Source organism: Pan troglodytes, chromosome 4 (assembly GCF_028858775.2).
Source record: "Pan troglodytes isolate AG18354 chromosome 4, NHGRI_mPanTro3-v2.0_pri, whole genome shotgun sequence".
Taxonomy (NCBI): Eukaryota; Metazoa; Chordata; class Mammalia; order Primates; family Hominidae; genus Pan; species Pan troglodytes.
The window spans coordinates 162,650,099-162,666,053 of NC_072402.2; the positions used below are offsets into that span (position 1 = coordinate 162,650,099).

Below are 15,955 nucleotides of genomic sequence, written 5' to 3' on the forward strand. Positions count from 1 at the left end.
ATTTGATTGGAGTTTATAAAAAGAAGCGCCTCAAAATACAAAACACTGAATTTAAGAAACAAGCATTTACCCTGTACCGGTCACAGTGCAATTAAAATTAACTTTTAAAAATGTTTTGATATCTCCTAGACCTTTCACTTGCACCATTAGAAATACAGGTCCACCACATACGCCAACAATTATCAGTTGTAACATTTAAGAATAATATTAAGTGGCAGAATGCCTCAGATGATTTTTGTCAGCATTTCTTTTAGGCAAGGATCTACTCTAGCATCATTTTATTTTATATTTTTGGGGGACAAATCAACTCAAACTCAGATCTCTGGTACATATTCGCAACCCCAGCACCTGTTGAAGGATGGTCACAGTTGCCTGTGTAAATTACACACCCTCACCTTAACTGCCCCAAATAATTGACACTAAGGAAGATACTTAGCCTAGGGAGAAAATAGCCCATTCGCTGACCAGCTGGCCAATGATATATTCGATTTTTCCCTCTCAAATACATAAACTAATAAATCAGAAGAATGTTTATGCACGAAACTTCCATTTTCAAGCATATAATGCTGATAGGTAAACAAGGGAAGCTAAACTTCAGAAAGAAGAAAGAAAATGGAGCAAATAGTATCAAGAAAGAAGAGTGAGGGAATAAGGTGCTTTTGAAAAATGAGGGATGAGACATGAGAAATTACTTAATTACTACAATGTGTACTATTCGGGTGATGGCTACACTGAAACCCCATACTTCCCCACTGTGCAATATACACTATGCATATAACAAAACTGCATTTTTACCCCCAAAATCTATTTTTAAAAATAAGAAAAAAAGAAAGGTGGAGAAAAGTGGTTTTTGCAGCTCAAAGCCAACAGCCTTTACTAGAAAATTGTCTGGAAAGATTTCCTCTGACCCCCACCTACCTACCCAACAAATACACACTGAATGGCACAATTGCTTAGGAAAGCTTGAGTGACTAGTACTTTCTTTTTATTAATTAAATAATCATGACTGAAATGAACTTGATGAATCTATTTTTTATAACTGAAATAATACTACGGTAAAAATAGATGTGTTTGTGTATATGTGTCATGTGTTTTTCAGAACAATTGTTATGAGTAATGTCTAATTCAGGGGTATCCAATCTTTTGGCTTCCCTGTGCCACAGTGGAAGAAGAATTGTCTTGGGCCACAAATAAAGTACACTGACACTAACAATAGCTGATAAGCTTAAAAAAAAAGATCTGGGCATAAGTCTCATAATGTTTTAAGAAAGCTTGTGAATTTATGTTGGGCTGCATTCAAAACCATCCTGGGCTTGCTTGGTTTAATTGTTAAAGGTACAATTTGTTGTTCATTTTTCGTGTTCAAAAAAAGCTGATTTTGGAGATGATAGAACTCTGCCAAGGTCAGAGGAGGCCTGTATTTGTACTTGGCTTGCTGAATTCGGACCTATTCTTTCTGAATGTGGCAGCTCTTCCTTATAATTTGTTTCAAGATTGTAACTGTTTTCTAAGGTCTTCATTTTTGTAGTACCCATCTTCATCTTCAGAAAGTTGAGCAAGGCAGCAATGTCTTTGCTCAACCAACTTTTATGACTATTTTCCCACTCAACTTATTTTAGTGTAATTCTCTCTCAGTTGGAATTCATTCTTATGACATTTATCTTTCCATTGTTTTTGCAATTAAACAACAGCCTACTTCGTAATAAACCTGTAATTTTACTTAAAAAACTGTAGAGGATTTTTAATTGCCTGGTTTAGAAAGAAGTAAAATGTTCCTTTTAATTTAACAAAGAAAATGTCTGAAACCAGACGTATTTTTGAGTGTTTATTGATTATTTGCATTCTTTCTTTATCTTTGAAATTCAAATATTTTCTGAAGAGGTAATCTATATGATGGTCTCTCTATATCAATTTTGGCTAGGGAAAATTCTTTTGACTTATGAGCTCAAATATGTCTTCAGCTGTACAAAGTATTATTCTATCAATATGTTTTTTTCAATTCTAAGAAAACAGTATTTTTGCTTTGAATATTTTGAGATTATAAAATTAGAATTTGCTTTGTGTTTGGCTCAACAATCTTGCCACTCTTCAGGCAACAGCAAATTGCAACATAGTAGTCATTATCTGTGCAGTTATGAATTACCCACCCATGGAAGAAATCTCATGACAAATGTCTTTTCTTTGGATAAAATATTTGGCAGCTAGATCAACAACGTAGTTAAATTTTAGTGGATATTTGGTTTTTAAAAAATGTTATTTCCAATATGTCGCTACATCATTAGATTTTATACAATGTTGTACCTCTGAAATAAAAAGTTATTCTGTGTCTGGGAGATTATCTCTCACGTGCCAAGCAATGCTATTAAAAGTATTATTGATTACCAAATTTAACATAGGTTGGTGGGAAAGTTCTATAAGGGATAGATAGCAAATATTTTCGGCCTCCAGTCCATATCTTTTCTGTAGCAACTACTTTACCCTGCCTTTTTAGGAGAGAGGAGCAGCAAAGAATGATATGCACATGAATGGGTGTGGCTGTGTTCCAATAAAATTTTATTTTACAAAACCAGGTGGCAAGCCAGATATGACTCTCCAGGCATAATTACCACCCCTCGGAATGTATCTTAAGATCTCCAGAACCTGGAGAAGGTATTGTGACCAATGTGTTTATAAAGAACTCTCACTCAGGCATTGAATATCCTGCTGAATATTCCAGCTGAATAGTTTCCCGGTGTATTTCAAATAAGGATATTCGTTTTCAGTGCATCCTAATTCAATTATATAATTAATTATTAATTTTTTTAGCGGATTCATTTATCTGTTTTGCTAAGTATCTATGTCTCAGTGTTATTGTTTTATATTAGCCATGAATGGAGATAAATCTAAATATTTTTCAAAAAACAGGACATATAAATTATCTTCAATTTTCCCATTAGCCACTTTTCAGATGCTAGAATTATGAATATGCTAATATATTGGTTGGTATAGAAAGCCCTATGTAACTTTCTAGTGTTTTCTTGTCTTTATTTATCATCCGTCTTTTAACCTAAGGAGGCAATTCATTGTTCCACTAATCAGTCACTTTACATTAAGTAGTTTATTTTATTCTTACAAAGTTTGAAATGTTTCTTTTACTTCCCAAAAATAGTAATTGAAAAATTTCACTTTTTGAAATCTGGTGACTTCATATTCTTGGATGTAAATCAACCAGCCGTAACAATTTTTGTCCCTGACAACGTTGAATTGATGTAAATTATATTCACCAAGTAGATGTCAGCAAAGCACTGTTAAAGAAACAAGATAAAAATGAGGGCTATCAAACAGTTCTTTCTCCTGTCTCATGGGATAGGTAGTAATTTTCTTTCCTCTAGTTGATGAACACCCAACATTTTCCAAGTAGTTCCACAATCAAAGTGGGCAAATATCATTCTCATATGGCCTTCTTCACCTTTTATTTCTGCCACCCTTTTATTCTCATGTATGGCATTTTCTTTGTTGTGAGCACAATTGAAATTTGATGTTTTATTTTGTGATTCTAGGAATGATATATGGGAATATGGTGGAATGTGGATGGATGTGTGTTACCATAATCCACACTCTCAGAGTTTCTGTTTTCTAGTGGAAAAAAAATGCAAATTATTGATATAATTATATTTTATAAATTATCTCCTGATAAATAAAACATCATTAATAATTGAGAGTTAAACACACTTCAATTAGTTGTATAATCTGTGATAAATTAACACTTTTAAATATATTCAGGCATGTTGCACCTAATATAATTTTAAAGAAAATTTAAATGTCATTGTTGATATTTTCAGCTCCCTTGCTACAATTGATGAAATTTATGTACATTTAAAACATTGTGTTAGCAATGTTATGTCATTGCTCTACAAAAATAGGAAACAGATATTAAGTCCTACTCCCAGTTATATTTCTATCTTATATAAACATTAATTAAAATAAAATTAATTATTAAAAGGGATGCATATTTAATTACTTAATTTATTATTTTTAAATTTTTTAAACTTTTATTTAAGATTCAGAGGGTACAGGTGCAAGTTTGATACCTCTGTATGTCATAGTGATGCAGGTTTTTTGCTCCTTATCTCAGCTAGGTCCAGTTTATTGCCTCAAGACCGGGAAGAATTAGGCACATGGACACCAAAGAGTGAATGGAGTAGAATTTATTAAGCGAAAGGAAAGCTCTCAGCAAAGGGAGAGGTCCTGAAAGCAGGTTTCCAGTTGTCCCCTTCACAGTCGAATACCAGGGCTAGGGCTTAAGGTGTGAGTGAATTCCTGGCAGCTCCACCCCATCCTTCCAGTGCACATGTGAGCCCTTAGACTGAGCCACTCCATATTGATTTATTTCTCTAACTGTGTATGCATGTGTTAAGGAACAGAATTTTCCACTGAGGGCGTGTTTAAACAAGCCCCCTGTGCAAGTTCCCTTATCTGCACAAAACATCTGGTGTAAACACTTGTGGGGCAGGTCGGAGGTTCCTTGAGGACGCTTCTCTTACTTTCTGTCTAAAGGAAGCTGGCTAACTCCTTTCCTTCCCCCATTCAGGAGTGAAGACCCCAACTGCTGTTGGGGAAAGTGAATGATGTCCACTCTTAACTGTGTCCTGCTGACAGGGGGCGCTGTTTGGAGAAAGCAGCCATTAGAGCTCCTCCTGAGGTTGCTTTAAGAGTACCTGGAAGAGGCCGGGCGCGGTGGCTCACGCCTGTAATCCCAGCACTTTGGGAGGCCGAGGCAGGCGGATCACGAGGTGAGGAGATCGAGACCATCCTAGCCAACACAGTGAAACCTCATATCTACTAAAAATACAAAAAATTAGCCGGGTGTGGTGGCGGGTGCCTGTAGTCCAGCTACTCGGGAGGCTGAGGCAGGAGAATGGCGTGAACCCGGGAGGCGGAGCTTGCAGTGAGCTGAGATTGCGCCACTGCCCTCCAGCCTGGGCAACAGAGCGAGACTCCGTCTCAAAAAAAAAAAGAGTACCTGGAAGAATGGCACATCCATGCACAGTTCCATTTGCCTCACCATTTGAAGTTTAGTACTCTAAGCGAGAATAAACAATTCGAGTTATTAGAAAATATATATCAAACTGAAGGTGGTAAGGGCAGCTCAAAAATCCCAAGGCTGCCAGCATACCCAGATAGCTGGTGGCTATAGTTATGCCTGCTAAGATTTGGGGGGCTTGGCTTTGGTTAGCTCCCTTGGTCTTATTTTCCCAAACAAAGAAACCTCCAGGTTATAGGCTCCTCATTCACTCCCATCACCTGGCAGGATTTGCAGGATAATCACTCAGAATTAAAATATTGATCTAGATTTTTACATTACCCATACCATTTGTTTCTTCTGAGCTTCAGCCAGAGATCGCTGGTTGGTTCACAGGTACAAGCAGGGTTAGTCTAAAGTGTAGGCAAAAACTTACAAACAACTGATGAGATTAGAATTTAATAAGTGTATGATAAGTTTTGAAACATAATTTTTCTCTCTCTAGTCCTCATTTTTGTCAAAAACAAATTATGGTAGGACTTGAGTTATTTGCAAAATAAACTTTAGTGTTATAAGTGGTCTAATTATTTGCATAAAGTGCAGCAAGAATAATTATTTTTCACATAGGCTTTTAAATTGGCTTTGATGGAACTCTGGTCCACAAAGAATCTCAGATAAGACTTTTTAAAGCTGAGCCCAGCAATGGGTTTTTACCCTCAAATACCTATGAGTTGGATAAATTCCTTTTTGAGGTCCAAAAAACATGGGGCTCCTGGGCTCGCTAGAAAGTGACATTCTCTACTCACCACAGGTTAAGAACCCTGTACACGAACTGTGTAGACAAGGTATGAGGCCAGTTTTCCCAAGGGGCTTTTATTGGCTCTGCAAGTCAAGCTTGATTCCTTAAAGAGAAGCACGTCCTTCCAGTCAAAGCCTTGGCAAAACAACCAGTTTCTCAAATTGTGTCCTGTTGCAAAAGAAAATGGATTCTTATTGCACTGATGCAAATAACTATATTGCCATAAGCTAAGAATACTCAGAATAGTTTCCAGATTCTGGAGAGGCCAGGCAGAGAGAAACATGCTCCAAATTTTGTTCACAGGAGTATACCTTACTCAATTATTAAAGACTGTAAATCACTCAAAATAGGTTTCCTTGACTCTGAAAAACAAAACAAAAATCAGCAATGTCTTAAGCAAAAAGCTGAAAAGATTACTTCAGTTTTCTGTTAGTTCAGTCTATTCCATTAACTCTTGTTCTGCTTGATATTCATGAACATTTCAGCTCTTCATGAGTCTTATACATTTCCCTCTATTCCAATGTCATAATCTGCAAAGATATCAGAAACTTGCATTTAAAAGCACCTGTCAAAGTCCTATAGCTGATTATAAATAATCTTTTGAAAAGGAAAAAAAACAAGACAATAATTGTCTGTGAATGACAAAATGTCCAGGGTAGTTACAGTCAAGAATACAATTGACCAAAGAAATTTGGTTATCTCTGTGGTTTACAGTAACTTAACATAATAACCTTAATTATGATTGATGGCATATACTCAGACATTAGAATTTTAGAAATCCCATACAACTTTTGAACATGCATTATTATTCACTAAAATATAACCTGAAGAAGTTTAAACCTTATTTTTATTTTAGCAATTCCTTGTAACTAAGTATGTCATATAATCCTGTTTACCTCTCTTCTGGATGCTCCAGGGGCTCTCTGTAGCATCCAAAAGCTAGGGGTCAGAAAGAACAATTTCTGAAGCTGAAGTTTGATTTTGAGAAGCCTACGAAACATTTTTTTTTTTTATTATACTTTAAGTTTTAGGGTACATGTGCACATTGTGCAGGTTAGTTACATATGTATACATGTGCCATGCTGGTGCGCTGCACCCACTAACTCGTCATCTAGCATTAGGTATATCTCCCAATGCTATCCCTCCCCCCTCCCCCCTCCCCACCACAGTCCCCAGAGTGTGATATTCCCCTTCCTGTGTCCATGTGATCTCATTGTTCAATTCCCACCTATGAGTGAGAATATGCGGTGTTTGGTTTTTTGTTCTTGCGATAGTTTACTGAGAATGATGGTTTCCAGTTTCATGCATGTCCCTACAAAGGACATGAACTCATCATTTTTTATGGCTGCATAGTATTCCATGGTGTATATGTGCCACATTTTCTTAATCCGGTCTATCATTGTTGGACATTTGGGTTGGTTCCAAGTCTTTGCTATTGTGAATAATGCCGCAATAAACATACGTGTGCATGTGTCTTTATAGCAGCATGATTTATAGTCCTTTGGGTATATACCCAGTAATGGGATGGCTGGGTGAAATGGTATTTCTAGCTCTAGATCCCTGAGGAATCGCCACACTGACTTCCACAATGGTTGAACTAGTTTACAGTCCCACCAACAGTGTAAAAGTGTTCCTATTTCTCCACATCCTCTCCAGCACCTGTTGTTTCCTGACTTTTTAATGATTGCCATTCTAACTGGTGTGAGATGATATCTCATAGTGGTTTTGATTTGCATTTCTCTGATGGCCAGTGATGATGAGCATTTTTTTCATGTGTTTTTTGGCTGCATAAATGTCTTCTTTTGAGAAGTGTCTGTTCATGTCCTTCGCCCACTTTTTGATCGGGTTGTTTGTTTTTTTCTTGTAAATTTGTTTGAGTTCATTGTAGATTCTGGATATTAGCCCTTTGTCAGATGAGTAGGTTGCGAAAATTTTCTCCCATGTTGTAGGTTGCCTATTCACTCTGATGGTAGTTTCTTTTGCTGTGCAGAAGCTCTTTAGTTTAATTAGATCCCATTTGTCAATTTTGGCTTTTGTTGCCATTGCTTTTGGTGTTTTGGACATGAAGTCCTTGCCCACGCCTATGTCCTGAATGGTAATGCCTAGGTTTTCTTCTAGGGTTTTTATGGTTTTAGGTCTAACGTTTAAATCTTTAATCCATCTTGAATTGATTTTTGTATAAGGTGTAAGGAAGGGATCCAGTTTCAGCTTTCTACATATGGCTAACCAGTTTTCCCAGCACCATTTATTAAATAGGGAATCCTTTCCCCATTGCTTGTTTTTCTCAGGTTTGTCAAAGATCAGATAGTTGTAGGTAAGTGGCGTTATTTCTGAGGGCTCTGTTCTGTTCCATTGATCTATATCTCTGTTTTGGTACCAGTACCATGCTGTTTTGGTTACTGTAGCCTTGTAGTATAGTTTGAAGTCAGGTAGTGTGATGCCTCCAGCTTTGTTCTTTTGGCTTAGGATTGACTTGGCGATGCGGGCTCTTTTTTGGTTCCATATGAACTTTAAAGTAGTTTTTTCCAATTCTGTGAAGAAAGTCATTGGTAGCTTGATGGGGATGGCATTGAATCTGTAAATTACCTTGGGCAGTATGGCCATTTTCACAATATTGATTCTTCCTACCCATGAGCATGGAATGTTCTTCCATTTGTTTGTATCCTCTTTTATTTCCTTGAGCAGTGGTTTGTAGTTCTCCTTGAAGGGGTCCTTCACATCCCTTGTAAGTTGGATTCCTAGGTATTTTATTCTCTTTGAAGCAATTGTGAATGGGAGTTCACTCATGATTTGGCTCTCTGTTTGTCTGTTGTTGGTGTATAGGAATGCTTGTGATTTTTGTACATTGATTTTGTATCCTGAGACTTTGCTGAAGTTGCTTATCAGCTTAAGGAGATTTTGGGCTGAGACGATGGGGTTTTCAAAACATTTGATATTATGAAATACAATTCCAAATTATAAGTTATTTATTTAGCCAAAATGATGACACAAAAATTTTTTAAAAGGCAAAAACCTTTCCTTATCCTTTACTATTACATGAAAATCTTGTTCAAGGGAGAGAAAGCCAAATTTTACCCTTGCATTAGTCTGCTATTAATGTCAACCCCAATTTTTTAATGAAACCTTATAGGTGACTCTATCCAATCTTAACCATTTTGACCATCAGTTGAGATGCTTATAAACCTTTTATAACCCTTTATAAATTTTTGTTAAAGAGTAGATTATTGCCTTAAGAAAAACTTATTGTGTTTTTATTTCAAAGCTCAATTTATGGAACAACCATTTAATAACTTTTTGAAGTTAGTCAATATGATCACACAAAGAATTTCTTCTGCAAGATTAATTTTTACAAACTACCCACCATTTTTTTAAATCTTCACCTTTATCTAATTCAAGACAATCCTTTAACCTAGGCAAAAATTTACATTCCCATGCCTTCTTATAATCTTTCACTAAAAACACATTTTACTTTCCTTGCACACCTTACATGTAAGTCCAATTTCAGCAGTCTTAATTACATGTTATAATGGCAACTCTTAGCAATTTTTAATTTTAGTGCAAACCCTGGTAAGTTATTTTAATTACATAATAGGTGCAGATAAAATCTGCATAGTTAAGGGCGTGGATAATTCCATATGTCCCAGGCATTACCAAACTGTAAAGCAGGCAAGTCAAACAGTTCTGAAAAGCCAAAGAATCATTTTATAACCTTAAAACATTTAGCAAACCTACTGTCTGACCTGCATAATTTGGACCACATATTTATATTTTGAAGACATTTGTATTTTGCCAATTAGCTTTAAAACTGTTTTTATTTTCCAGAGATTGTCATCTGAACTAAAAGACATTATGCTTGTATTTTTCTTCAAAAATATTTGATCTAAGTGCTTATTTTTTAGCCCAATTAGAGCTCGTTTTTATATAACCATCACACCCATAACACATGTATGATTACACAGACAGACAGAAGAAGGTACAGTAGTTGTAAGATTTTTCATTTGCCAACCTCCTAATTGGATTATTGGCCTCAGGGTGGAGCCCTTCAAAAAGTAGGGCTAGGAAAGCCTGCAGTTTTTAGGGCCCAACAAACAGGCAAAGCTGGAAGACAAAAGCAGATTTTGAGAGGGAACTATCTGCTTTTAATTCTTGGAGTTCCATGAGGAAAACAGGTTTTTTTCCCAAAATGGGATCTGTGACACCTTCTCTATTTCTCCCAAGGAGTCCTATGCTCTCATTAGTTATCTTAGGGCCTCTAATGTGTGCATTAAGAGTGGCAAGACAAAATGGGGAAAAGTAATTCAGTTGACTGACAAAAATAACCTTTTCCAGAAAAACAAGATCCAAGAGGAGAAAAACATAAAGCCCTTTTAAGTATACCTGTAGCTTGGATATTCACTTTTAATTAAGCTGAGTGCTCTTTGAGAAAATCTGTTCAAATCCCGTGCTAAGTGGCCAATATTTCTGACTTTTGAACTTTACCAAAAGTAACCTCACAGGTGAAACCAACAAGCCTCAACTAAAGTTATGACTTAATCGCAAGTGTACAAGGTATTATAGAGGTGGTAAGCAATTTTTACACAATCTAGAATCTTTAAAGGTAGCTCAGAGAAGGAAACATTTAAGAAAGGAAGCTAGAAGTTGGTCATGGAGAGGAAGAGAATCAGCAAAGTAAAAGTCACACAGGTATTAGCCAGAAAATACTCATTCCCAAAGCCAAGATTGAACCCAGGCTGCCATCGTAAACAGCAGAGACCAAAACCAAGTATTTCTACAGGTTATATGTCATGCTCCCAAGGATGTAAAACGAGATGGAAACATAAAACAAAGTTTGTTACTGACCAGTTTGCCGGGCTGGCTTGAACAGTGGGTTTATAGAGTACTAGGCCCACAGTCCATCCTAAGGTACTCCTCTTCATAACAGAACCAAACAGAAAGACAAACAAAGCACACCAGATAGGCTGCAGCTTACAACTAGCCTCATAAATCCTTTATCCATTAATCAAAACTTTACAGAGGATTAAACAGTGATTTTATCATTCTTTCAACCAGTTTGCACAGGAAGAGGGAGGCCATAAGTCCAACTGTTAAAAAACTTTTACCCTTTACCTGGCATGTCAGGCTTTTGGGTTCCTTTCCCCTGAGCTCAATTTTAAGCCCAGCAGTTTAAGGTTGGGGAAATTAACTTTTCCAGTTTGGGGGATACATCTAATGGGATTGTCCTGTGGTACAGGAACACAAATACCCATCAGTGAAGAGAGGACAGAGGAGGAAAAAGGAGAAAGAAGGTTTTTTTGTTTGTTTGTTTTATTTTCAAAGGAATCCCAGTGATTCAAGATGCATTGGAGAGAAATACAGACTGAAGATAATTGGTTACCCATCTAGAAAGAGGTAAAAAAGGCATCCCTCATTCCTTTCTCTTCCCAGTGAATAGCTGGGGTATATGAGTGATATGGTTTCGTTATGTCCCCACCCAAATCTCATCTTGAATTCCCACGTGTTGTTGGAAGGACCTGACGGGAGGTAATTGAATTATGGGGGCAGGTATTTCCTGTGCTGTTCTCGTGATAGCGAATAAGTATTACGAGATCTGATGGTTTTAAGAATGGGAGTCTCCCTGCACAAGCGCTCTCTCTCTCTGCCTGCTGTCACCAATGTAAGATGTGATTTGCTCTTCCTTGCCTTTCGCCATGATTGTGAGGCCTCCTCAGCCATGTGGAACTGAGTCCATTAAACCTCTTTATTTTACAGATTATGTAGTCTCGGGCATGTCTTTATCAGCAGTATGAAAATGAACTAATACAGTAAATTGTTACCACAAGTGGGGTGCTGCTGAAAAGATACCCAAAAATGTAGAACCAAGTTTAGAACTGGGTAACAGGAAGAGGTTGAAACAGTTTGGAGGATTCAGAAGACAGGAAACTGTGGGAAAGTTTGGAACTCGCTTGAGACTTGTTGAATGACTTTGGCCAAAATGCTGATAATGATATGAACAATGAAATCCAGGCAGAGGTGGTCTCAGATGGAGATGAGGTATTTGTTGGGAACTGCAGCAAAGCTGACCCTTGTTATGTTTTAGCAAAGAGACTGGAAGCATTGTGCCCCTGCCCTAGAGATTTGTGGAACTTTGAACTCAAGAGGGATGATTTAGGGTATCTGGGAGAAGAAATTTCTAAGCAGCAAAGCATTTAAGAGGTGACTTTGGTGCTGTTAAAGGCATTCACTTTTAAAAGGGAAACAGCATAAAAGTTAGGAAATTTGCAGCCTGACTATATGATAGAAACCCATTTTGTGAGGAGAAATTCAAGCCGGCCCCAGAAATTTGCACAAGTAACAAAGAACCAAATGTTAATCACAAAGACAAAGGGGAAAATGTCTCCAGGGCATGTCAGAGAACTTTGTGGCGCCCCTCGCATCACAGACCTGGAGATTTATGAGGTAAAAATGGTTTTATGGGCGAGGCCCAGAATCCCCATATTTTGTGCAGCTTAGGGACTTTCTGCCCAATGTCCCAGCTGCACCAGCTAGGGCTGAAAGGGGCCAACGTAGAGCTCAGGCCATGGCTTTACAGGGTGCAAGCCCCAAGTCTTGGCAGCTTCCACGTGGTGTTGAGTCTGCAAGTGTACAGAAGTCAAAAGAATTGGGGTTTGTGAACCTCCTCCTAGACTTCCTAGGATGTATGGAAATGGCTGGATGCCCAGGCAGATGTTTGCTGCAGGGGTGGGACTCTCATGGAGAACCTCTGCTAGGGCAGTGCAGAAGAGAAATGTGGGGTTGGAGCCCCCACACAGAGTCCCTACTGGGGCACTGCCTATTGGAGCTGTGAGAAGAGGGCCACCATCCTCCAGATCCCAGAATGTTAGATCTACTGACAGCTTTCATCATGTGCCTGTAAAAGCCACAGACACGCAGTGCCAGCCTGTGAAAGCAGCCAGGATGGGGGCTATACCCTGCAAAGCCACAGGGGCGGGGCTGCCCAAAGTCGTGGGAGCCTGCCTCTTTCATCAACATGATCTGGATGTGAGAAGTGGAGTCAAAGGAGATCATTTTGGAGCTTTAAGATTTGAATGCCCCACTGAATTTTGGACTTGCATGGGGCCTGTAGCCCCTTTGTTTTGGCCAGTTTCTCCCAATATGGAATGCCTGTATTTACCCCCTTGCGTGTACCTCCATTGTATTGAGGAAGTAACTAGCTTGCTTTTGATTTTGCAGGCTCATAGGCAGAAGGGACTTATCTTGTCTCGGATGAGACTTTGAACTGTGGGCTCTTGAGTTAATGCTGAAATGAGTTAAGACTTTGGGGGACTGTTGGGAAGGCATGACTGGTTTTGAAATGTGAGAACAATAGATTTGGGAGGGGCCAGGGCAGAATGATATGGTTTGGCTATGTCTCCACCCAAATTTCATCTTGAATTCCAACATTCAAGATGGGAGGGACCCAGTGGGAGGTAATTGAATCAAGAGGGTATGTCTTTCCTGTGCTTTTCTTGTGATAGTGAATAAGTCTCATGAGAGCTGACGGTTTTAAAAACAGGAGTCTCCCTGCACAAACTCTCTCTCTCTCGTCTGCTGTCATCCATGTAAGATGTGATGTGCTCTTCCTTGCCTTCCACCATGATTATGAGGCATCCCCAGCCATGTGGAAATATAAGTCCATTAAACCCTTTTCCTTTGTAAATTGCCCAGTCTTGGCTATATATGAGCAGCATGAAAACAGACTAATATAGTAAATCCTCAACTATGCTAGGTCCAGGTTCTTGTCTCACAATCAGGAAGATATAGGCATGTGGACACCAGAGAGTAAGCTGAATAGAATTTATTAAGTGAAAGCAAAGAGAGGGGTCATGAAAGCAGGTTTCTGGTTGCCCCCTTCACAGTTGAATACCAGGGCTTAAGGTGCAAATTCCTGGCAGCTCCACCCCATCCTTCCAGTGTGCATACAGGCCCTTAGACTGAGCCATTCCATATTGATTTATTTCCCTGACTGTGCATGTGTTAAGGAATGGAATTTTCTCCTGTGGGCATGTTTAGGCAAAACGCCAGTGCAAGTTCCCTCATCTGCACAAAACATCTGGTGTAAGCACATGTGGGGTGTGTTGGAGGTACTCTGGGGATGCTTCCCTTCCTTCCTAAAGCAAGCTGGCTTACTCCCTTCAATAGTGTGATGCTGAGGTTAGTAGTATGAATGGTCCTGTCACATAGGTACTGAGCATAGTACCCAACAGTTAGTTTTTCAGCCCATGTGCCCAACCCTCCCTCTCCCTTCTGGTAGTTCACAGTGTCTACCATTCCCCTCTTTATGTCCATGATTACCCAATGTTTAGCTCCTATTTATAAGTGAAAACATGCAGTATTTAGTTTTTTGTTCCTGTGTTAATTCACTTAGGATAATGGCTTCCAGCTGCCTCCATGTTATTGCAAAGGACATGATTTCTTTCTTTTTTACAGCTGCACAGTATTCCATGGTGTATATATACCACATTTTCTTTATCAAATTCACCATGGATGGGCACCTAGGTATATTCAATGTCTTTGCGATTGTGAATAGTGCTGCAATGAACATGATAGTGCGTGCATTTTTTTTGGTAGGATGAATTATTTTCTTTTGAATGTATACCTAGTAAGGGAATTGCTGGGTGAAAGGGCAGTTCTCTTTTAAGTTATTTGGGAAATCTCCAAAGTGCCTTCCACAGGGGCTGGAATAATTTACATTCCCACCAACAGTGTATGAGCATTCACTTTTCTTTACATTCTCACCAAAATCTCTTGTTTATTGACTTTTTTTATTTTTGGGACAGAGTCTCATTCTGTCACCCAGGCTGCCATGCAATGGTGGAATCTCAGCTTATTGCAACCTCCACCTTCCAGGTTCAAGCGATTCTCCTCCTTCAGCCTCCTTTGACTTTTTAATAATAGTCATTCTGACTGGTGTGAAATGGTATCTCATTATGGTTGTTATTTGCATTTCTCTGAAGATTAGTGATGTGGAGCATGTTTCTTGGCCACTTGTATGTCTTTTTTTGAGGTGTCTGTTCATGTATTTTGCCCATTTTTAATGGGGCTACTTGGTTTCTGCTTACTTGTTTAAGTTTCTTATACTTTCTGGATGTTAGACATTTGTTGGATGCATAGTTTGAGAATACGTTCTTTCATTTTGTTGATTGTCTGTTTACTCTGTCAATAGTTTTTTATCCTGTGTATCTACTTCAGTTTAATTAGGCCCCACTAGTCCATTTTTGTTTTGTTTACAATTGCTTTTGAGGACTTAGTCAAAAGTTATTTCCCAAGGCCGATGTCCAGAATGGTGTTTCCTAGGTTTTCTTTTAGGATTCTTGTAGTTTGAGGTCTTATGTTTAAATCATTAATTCATCTTCAATTATTTTGTGTGTACGGTGAAAGGTCCAATTTCATTATTTTGCATATGGCTAGAAAGGTGTGTACGGAGGTCCAATTTCATTATTTTGCATATGGCTAGACAGCTATTCCAACATCATTTATTGAATACAGATTCCTTTCCCTATTGCATATTTTTGTCAACTTTGTTGAAGATCAAATGGCTGTAGATATGGTTTTATTTCTGGGTTCTCTATTCCATTCCATTGGTCTATATGTCTGTTTTTGTACCAGTACCATGCCATTTTGGTTATTGTAGCCTTACAGTATAGTTTAAAAACTGGTAACATGATTCCTCTGGCTTTGTTCTTTTTGGTTAGGATTAGTTTTGGTATTTGGGTTCTGTTTTTGGTTCCATATAAATTTTAGAACAGTTTTTTTTCAATTCCCTGAAAAATGATATTTGTTATTTAATAGAAATACCAGTGAATCTGTAAAGTGCTCTGGGCAGTATGCCATTTTAATGACACTGAATCTTCCAATCCGTGACATGGATTGTCATCTGTAATTTCTTTCAGCATTTTTTGTAGTTCTCCTTTTAGAGATCATTCATCAGCTTGATTAGATGTATTCCTAGGTTGTGTGTGTGTGTGTGTGTGTGTGTGTGTGTTCGTGTTGTAAATGTGACTGCATTATTGATTTTGCTCTCAGCTTGAGTGTTATTGGTGTATAGAAATGCTACTAGATTTCGTACATTCATTTTGTATCCTGAAACTTCACTGAGGTTTATTGGTTCCAGAAGCCTTTTGGCAGTCTTTAAGGTT

At 38.2% G+C, this 15,955-nt stretch overlaps 1 protein-coding gene across 9 annotated transcripts in view; it reads left to right on the forward strand.

Annotated features, from left to right (window-relative positions):
- Positions 1-15,955, forward strand: part of TENM2 (teneurin transmembrane protein 2) — a 3,953,434-nt gene that overhangs the window by 667,109 nt on the left and 3,270,370 nt on the right. The window contains exon 1 of one of the 9 annotated variants that reach the window (XM_063810850.1): positions 8,814-11,189. The exons of the other annotated variants lie outside the window; for them this stretch is intronic. The gene's annotated coding sequence lies outside the window, so the exon portion shown is untranslated. Of the gene's footprint in view, positions 1-8,813; positions 11,190-15,955 lie in introns of those variants that run through there. 9 annotated transcript variants of the gene reach the window in all.